This window comes from Penaeus chinensis, chromosome 27 (assembly GCF_019202785.1).
Source record: "Penaeus chinensis breed Huanghai No. 1 chromosome 27, ASM1920278v2, whole genome shotgun sequence".
Classification (NCBI taxonomy): domain Eukaryota; kingdom Metazoa; phylum Arthropoda; class Malacostraca; order Decapoda; family Penaeidae; genus Penaeus; species Penaeus chinensis.
The window spans coordinates 5398548-5406047 of NC_061845.1; positions in this window are offsets into that span (position 1 = coordinate 5398548).

Here is a 7500-nt window from a genome sequence, read left to right on the forward strand (position 1 = left end):
AGCACATTTCCCCGCAGGGCACGACCTCATTCTGTAGCTACAAGCAACTTTTCTTACTTAGAGGGGGGCATTGTAAGAGAGAGACAGCATGACACCCTAGATACAAGGAAAATCGAGAGAAAAGAAGAACCAAAGAAACTGGCTTCCACTCATACTAGCTGCAGTCCTCGTCTCAAGAGAGGAGGACATATAAAAAACTTTATTGCAGGATTGAACACACTAACAGTGAGTCCCGTGATGCCACGTGCCAATACACAACAAAAGAAAAGGGAACTGCGTGAGACCATCAGTGTAATGAGAGAGGACCTCAGGTTAGTAAATCTTAGACCAGGAAGTCCGAGACTCCCAAGTCCTGTCTCTGGTACGCCGCCCTACGACTCTATAGAGACCATGGACTGGCCAGAAAACACCTCCAGCAGGCCAAGCGCACCAACAGGCGAATCCTCAGATCAAAGCTATTCTCGAAAGAGTATGCCAGACGAACAAAAGGATTTGAAAGGTACACTCCCAAGGGAAGCACCGCCAAGCCCATCACCTTCACTCTCCTCAAAACTAGGTAGCCTTAGGAGGGCCTTTAAAAAAATTCCACAGGAACCAGAGTACAGCGCCCCTCCTTTGTATGTCACAAAGTCGCCCACCTTCACATTACAGATGCCAGAGCAAGTCAGAACAGAGCCTCGTGCAATACCTGAGAAATATCAGCATCCGGAAATTTTCAAAATGGAATCTCCTGCAACAGTTGAGACAGCTGCACCAATCATCGTCACAGCTACTAGTCCCATTAACATAAAAAGACCGATGAGACCAGAGGATATCTTTTCCCCCAAATCCTCCCCCATCCAAACCCAGATGCACTTACATGACCTCCGAATGCAACAAATTCAGAAGTCCCTGAAGGAAGGCGAAACTGCTCCGCCAAAGGAGGAAGAGGTGAAGCCTGCAGATGAAGGTGAGACAATACCAGATGAACCTCTAGCACCTCCTCAAAGTATATCAATTGAATGCAAGGGAACTAATTGCTGCACTGTGGATACTTTTCCACAGAACATACATGAAGTGGTAGCTACTGGTGATAAAATAATAGATGAAGAGAGCACAATGTCTCCTGAAGAATTCATGTGTATAACCTCAGTCTCTATGTCATCATCACTAACGGAAGCTGACATGGAGGTGTCAGAACTGTTTTCACATGACGAGTCCTTCTGTCCGATAAAAGAATCTAAAAGTGACATAATTGACATCAAAGGTGCAAAATGCATTGAACAAAATGATGAAGAGGAGGCTGCTGTCACTGAAAAAGAGAATGAACCCACTAATGACGATGAAATGCTTCCTGAATCAGACAAAACAAATGAACTGGAATATGATGCTAATGATGAAAAAGATGAATCCAAAGACGAAATTCCTGAGGAATATGTATCTGAGGAAAAAGATGAAACTACACCAGAATTACCGAAACAGACATCATCTCAGGTTGATGAACAATGCACCCCTTCAGTATTCAAGATGGTGGAACACTTTGCTCAGCGAATTCAGGCAGAACAGCAGCTGATTGACCGACCAGTAAGCCCAAAGACTGAAAATGTACTGAGAAGATCGAGATGGAGTCAGATATATGATGATCCTGTCTGCGAGAGTAAAGATACGTCAGCCATAATAGAAGACGACGACAAAAGGGTCGTTCAAGACTGCCAGAGTAGCGAACAGCAATATCATGAGACTTCAGAAGCACCAAATGACCTTGCGAGTGTAGAAAGGAAAATAGCCGAGATTCAGACAGAGGGGATTACTATGAAAACTAGTGACACGAATCTAGAAGATGCTCAGACAGAGGATGGATCCTCTGCACAGGATACCAAAAGTAAGGATGAAAAAAGCGTGGAGATAGAGATCGAAGTCCCTCCTGTAAAGCCCTTTCCAATGGAGACTTACACACCAAAGCGCTCTTCAAGCCTGCGCACAACACCCGTGAGGGAAATTTCAACCACTCCTGTAAATAAGATGGTGGAACAATTCGCCATGAGAATAAAAGCACAGTCCCTTCCCGCTTCTCCGCGCTCGCCTCGGCCCCTTTCCATAGGTACTCTCATTCAACAGGACTTCCTGCGCCTATATTCAACATCTCCTACCATGGATGATAAACCTGAAGACGAAGGGAATGAACAAACGTCTCGACCTAATAATGAACGTTTTGAGGAAACTATGTTTGAGTTATCAGACGATGAAGAACAAAAGAAGCCTAAAGTCGATGTTGATGCTAATAAAAGTAGTTCTGTAAAGGCGGAGCCTGTGAAAAAGGTAGGTGATACTGATGTTGTTGTGAAGATGAGAAGCCAGAAATCTAGATCAAGAAAAGAAACAAAAAGAAATAGAGACTCAAAAAATAATGAACTGCGTCATGAATTCCTTCAAAAGATTCGGGGTCTCACGGAGAGTCCGATTCCACAGGAAAGAATGAAATACGATGCAATCAAAGCCACACTGGCTGAGGGGAAGAAAGACCTGAATGATGATGACAAGGCATTTTCTGAGGAGCTGGCCAGTGTGAAGGCTTTGGCGAGTTCTCCGAAACTGGATGACATGACAGTGGTAAACTATAGGGTTGAAGTTGACACCTTGCCCGCCATGGACGAAGTTGCAGTTCCTCCAGTCGCGACAAGTGATGGCCCTAGTGCCATTGCTGTCGTGGCTGACAAGGAGTGCACTGGGACAGACGGAGATGCGCAGGAATTATGCTCGACAGATTATGGTAAAGGCTGCGAGGACACCATACAGCTGACTGGAAGAAATACTCCTCCGCCATTACCCGGCGGCTCGAGATTGCCAAAGGAGGGGAGGGGAACAAGCAGTGCGATCTCCCCTAACAATTCACTAAAAAAAAAGTCGGTTAAAAAAAAAGTTATTGAGACAGACGTGTCGGCCCAAAGAGCAAATTTCCTAAAATCTAGCATGGGCGGCAGATTAGACAGACTATCCTTTCGAAATTTCGTGAAGTCAGGCATCAACAGTGAAAACACCGCACCAGAAAAACCTGCGAGTCCTGTGAAGAGTAGCAGTTATCCGGTAGTGGAACACACATCCAGCACTGAAGTGTCAGCAGACGAATACAAAGCCAATCCAGGCTCTGTCGAGGAGGCAGTAGAAGCAATATCTTTCTTGACGCCTGAGGATAAGCTGCCGAGAGAAAAGCTAATCCGGAAATTTACTCTTTACGACGACGACACTCCGGATACAGGGGACGAAGGAATTACATCCCAAGCGCCGAAACAAAAGGTCTTTGTCAGGAGAAAAAGACTACAGAGTGTACGTTCGGGCTCTGATATTGGAAATAAAGAATCCTCAAAAACAACCGGCGGATCCTCGGTGGCAGAAAAAATCTCCAACTTAGAAAAGAAGCACGAGGAATTAACAAGAGAAACAGTTGAAAACAGACTCGAAAAGAAAACAATCACAGGCTGGGCTGAAGCGAGGCAGTCACCACAGCATGACATGAAACACATTGACGAAGCTAAGAGAAGCCGGCAGTTAGAAGAGGATCAGGAAACGAAGTCGGAAACCTCCGAGACCTCTGTCGATAGTGCCAGAGACATAAGACGATTCATGTGGGGAAGTTTGAAAAGGAAGAAAAAACATTCACCTTCAAAAACCAAAAAAGAGGAAGTTAAAACAAATGAAAATCAGTTGTTCACTGCAGAAGACCCTTCAAATAAAGCTTTACAAGATAAAAACAGCAAGGTTTCGGCGTACAAATTTTTTTTTGACAGAAAAAAGAATAAAAGTGAAGAGGAGACCTACCCAACTGTTGTGAGTGTCGAAAGCCCAGGCTGCGAGACTCCGCCCTCTGACCCCGATCCCTCCAGCAAGGGGGACACGACGCCGACCATTATTGCCATGGTCCCAAAACACAAAACCAAAGAACCTGTTCAGGAAGAAGTATCCGCCTACGAAGAATTTGTACTAAGTAGAAATAAGACTCCACCTCCAGAGACTCCTCCAAAACCCTTGAGAAAATCTTCTCCTTACAGAGAAGAAACTTTTCCTACAGCGAGGTCTCCTAGAACGCGAACTAAACTTGTCACTGACAGAAAAGAAACCAGTGAAACTCTTCCACCACATATAGAAGAGATCGCGTCCTACACGAGCGTAGAGTCATTAGAGGATATATTGTCCAGCGCCACCGATACCTTATCGCCGAATGCCAACTTCTTCGAGAATAGCGGAGAGGAATACTTCGAGTGCGCGGAGGAGAGCTCGTCGTTACAGGACGAGACAGAGGTCTTCCTGAACGACACGTACTCATCCACCGACGAAGTCTCGCACGTGACTCTAGACGGGGTCGAGGTGCGGCCCAGGGCGGGTGTGCTCAAGACCAGCCGGGATCGAAGTCGCGAGTCCCGCCGAAGCCTACGCGTCTCCTGGGGTGACTTGCCAGAGAGGATGGACTCCCCCGTGGTCTGGGAGAAGAACAACCAGCAGGATGAAGATGTTGCTTTCCAGCGTGAAGATGCTGATCAAATGGAGGACAAGACTTATAGAGTCACGCAACTTTAGGCTACGTAGCTGTTAGTTGTCCCATTTTCCTCAAAACCGCGAACAATATTGTATGTAAGAGGGTAAGTGGGAGGACTAACAGAGCTTCCACCCATCACTCCTCCGGTAGTATTAAGGAATTCACCCGCATTTCTGTGTTAAGTGCATTATGCTTCGCAATATTTGATATAGCAGACAAGGCGATATCACGAAACTATTTCAGCTTTGATTGGCTTTCGAAATGCAGTTTGTTTAGAATGAAGTGAGCGATTTGAGGAATTTGGTATATATGTATGCATATAAAGAAGGAATTCAAATAACTAGATATACCAAATCCATTCACATCCTAGCTTCAACGAAAAAAACAAGGAAAAAAAAATACAGAAAACAAGAACTTTCGGAAATAAACAAATCGGAATAAAAAAATCTAAGGAATCATATTGGCAGATTAATTATTTAGAAAATCAGTGTAATTCCTTTTAGTGTTTTATCTTCTTGTATGTTATGCTTGTTATAAATCTGCTTTGTCAAATCGCAGTGAAATCTGTGAAATATTCATAAGACATCTAAAGAATGATCTGTTGAGAGGCGTCAACCAACATATCGCTTTCACAGCTCACTTGAGTTTCTTTTCAATTTATATTTCCCTTTTCATTGTGCTTTTGTCCCTTTTTCTTTGGCGTCACAATTTCAAATGCAGTTATTGATAACCGTAAGTCAGTGCTTAAATAAACAAGAAACAATTAGTGAGTTAAAAAAAAAAAAAAAAAAAAAAAAAAAATGGCCGTTGGCTGATGCTTCCTGACAAATTACTGTTTAACGAATAGTCTCAGGTACACGTTCACACTAGCATTCATATTTCTTCCTGTTGCTTTATTAGGTTTATGCCTGTGAGTTGCTTCGAAAAATACATATATAAATTCTGTGATAAAATTAATTCAAGCGATCAACACTAGAGTCACATATATTTTTTTCTCATTTCAAAGAGATGCGTTAAACAGAAAGGTTTCGATGTATTTCCAAATGTTATAATTATAGGATCTGATCGTAATATCGCCTCCCACCTTAAAGGAATTTACGTCATGAATAGTGGGTGGATTTGATTTTCGATAGTATTTACTATAATGATAATTGTTATTATTATTACTACTATTATTATTGTGATCATTATTGTTTTCACTTCTTTTTTAAGGATCATGGCGAAGATCGCGACGTCTAAATCACGATAAAATAACAATTATGAAAAAGAAAACAAAAAATAAATTGTGGCCGAATTAGGTTCTACTTCGATTTTTCTTTTCCTGAAGAAAAGTGCATTTTGCCCCTCCCCCCCCCCCCCCCAAAAAAAAAGCAATACCTTTCGTATCTAAATTCGAGGAAACAATTCAAATGCATCGATTCTTGGATACATTGGTATCATATCCATGCACATTCTTTTTTCTTTGCTAGCCAACACTGCTTGTGTACCATTAGAATAGATTGCATAGCTTGTTATATATGTGCTGAATCTATGTGTTATATATTCAATAAATGAGTTTATTTGATTCTCTATGACTTTCAGTATACCCAAAGCTCTCACAGCTTATAAAAGGAACTCACAAAGGGCGCTGAAAATTGGTTTGTGAAGAAAAAAAAAATATTGATAACATATATCTTTCCTATTTATTCTGTCATAATTTAGCTCCTGATACTTACCTACCTTTCATCCACTACATTATGCATATTACATTGTGCTTATTTTCTGAATTCCTTAGTATAGTCTCGCTTAGCTTACATTTCCTTTTGAGGCTCTCAACTCTACTCAACTGGTTTTATATTTTATGTTCGTATACCGCCGAAGTTAAAAAGTTATCGCCAAAATAAGTTTCATTATGTTATGTGGATGTTTCTTAAATCATCAGCAAATCTTTAGTAAAACACACACACACACACACACACACACACACACACACACACACACACACACACACACACACACACACACACACACACACACACACACACACACACACACACACACACACTTATTTTGCAACCCTGCTATTTTATTCTTGAGCATATACTTTATCAATAAAAGCTTTCCAGATTTAAAAGAAGAAAAAAAGAAAATGCTCAAAACGTTCCAAGCTTCTCTTCTTACACTTCTCAAGATCAAAATGTGTGAAATAGTCTTCTTAACATTTTTCAGAAAATCATAAAAAAAAATTACAATTTTCTGAGCTTTTAAAGTTCATTTGTTCCCTACTCTCATGTTAGGTTAGCTGTGATAGTTTAAGATTTGGCAGGAAAGCGGTTCATTTGATAGTCACTTGACATTCGAAATGACCCTAATCGAGCACTCCTGTAAGTTGCCAGTATGACCTTCATAGATGTAAATAGATTGCATTTTTAGAAGCACATATCAGAAAGCATAATTGCCTCAAGCCTCATACTATTTAATTGTCTACTATTAATTATTAAGCTTAGCAGAAAAATAACGCTCACGAGAAAAATGTGAAGGGATGGACGGAGAAGACAAACTTTTAATGGCATTTTAACTGCCAATTTTAAAACATCGGGGAGAGGCGCCAAAACGTTCCAGGTTGCCAGACTTATTGGTTAGTTTTAATGTTTAAAACTAAAACTCAATGTTTAAAACTATTGCTCTCCTAACCTTATATCGAGCGAAGTTAATACACGCGAGTGGAAATTTGTGATGAAGGGCGATACATTATTATACTATTACGTTTTAGAAAAATCAGTTTCTACTTACATCGTTTATTAAAGTCTACGGTAGCACTGGAGTGGTTTTGAAATATGGAATAACACTGCTAATCAATCATCTAACCTGCCACTTAAGTGTAAACTAATACACCAAATAAAAACAAATATACCTAGCATTTGGATAACATAACCAAAGGGTACGGATACCCCTGGTTAAAAACTGGAAATAAGAAGGTACCCGATGAAAGTAATCAGAAGTGATAGGAT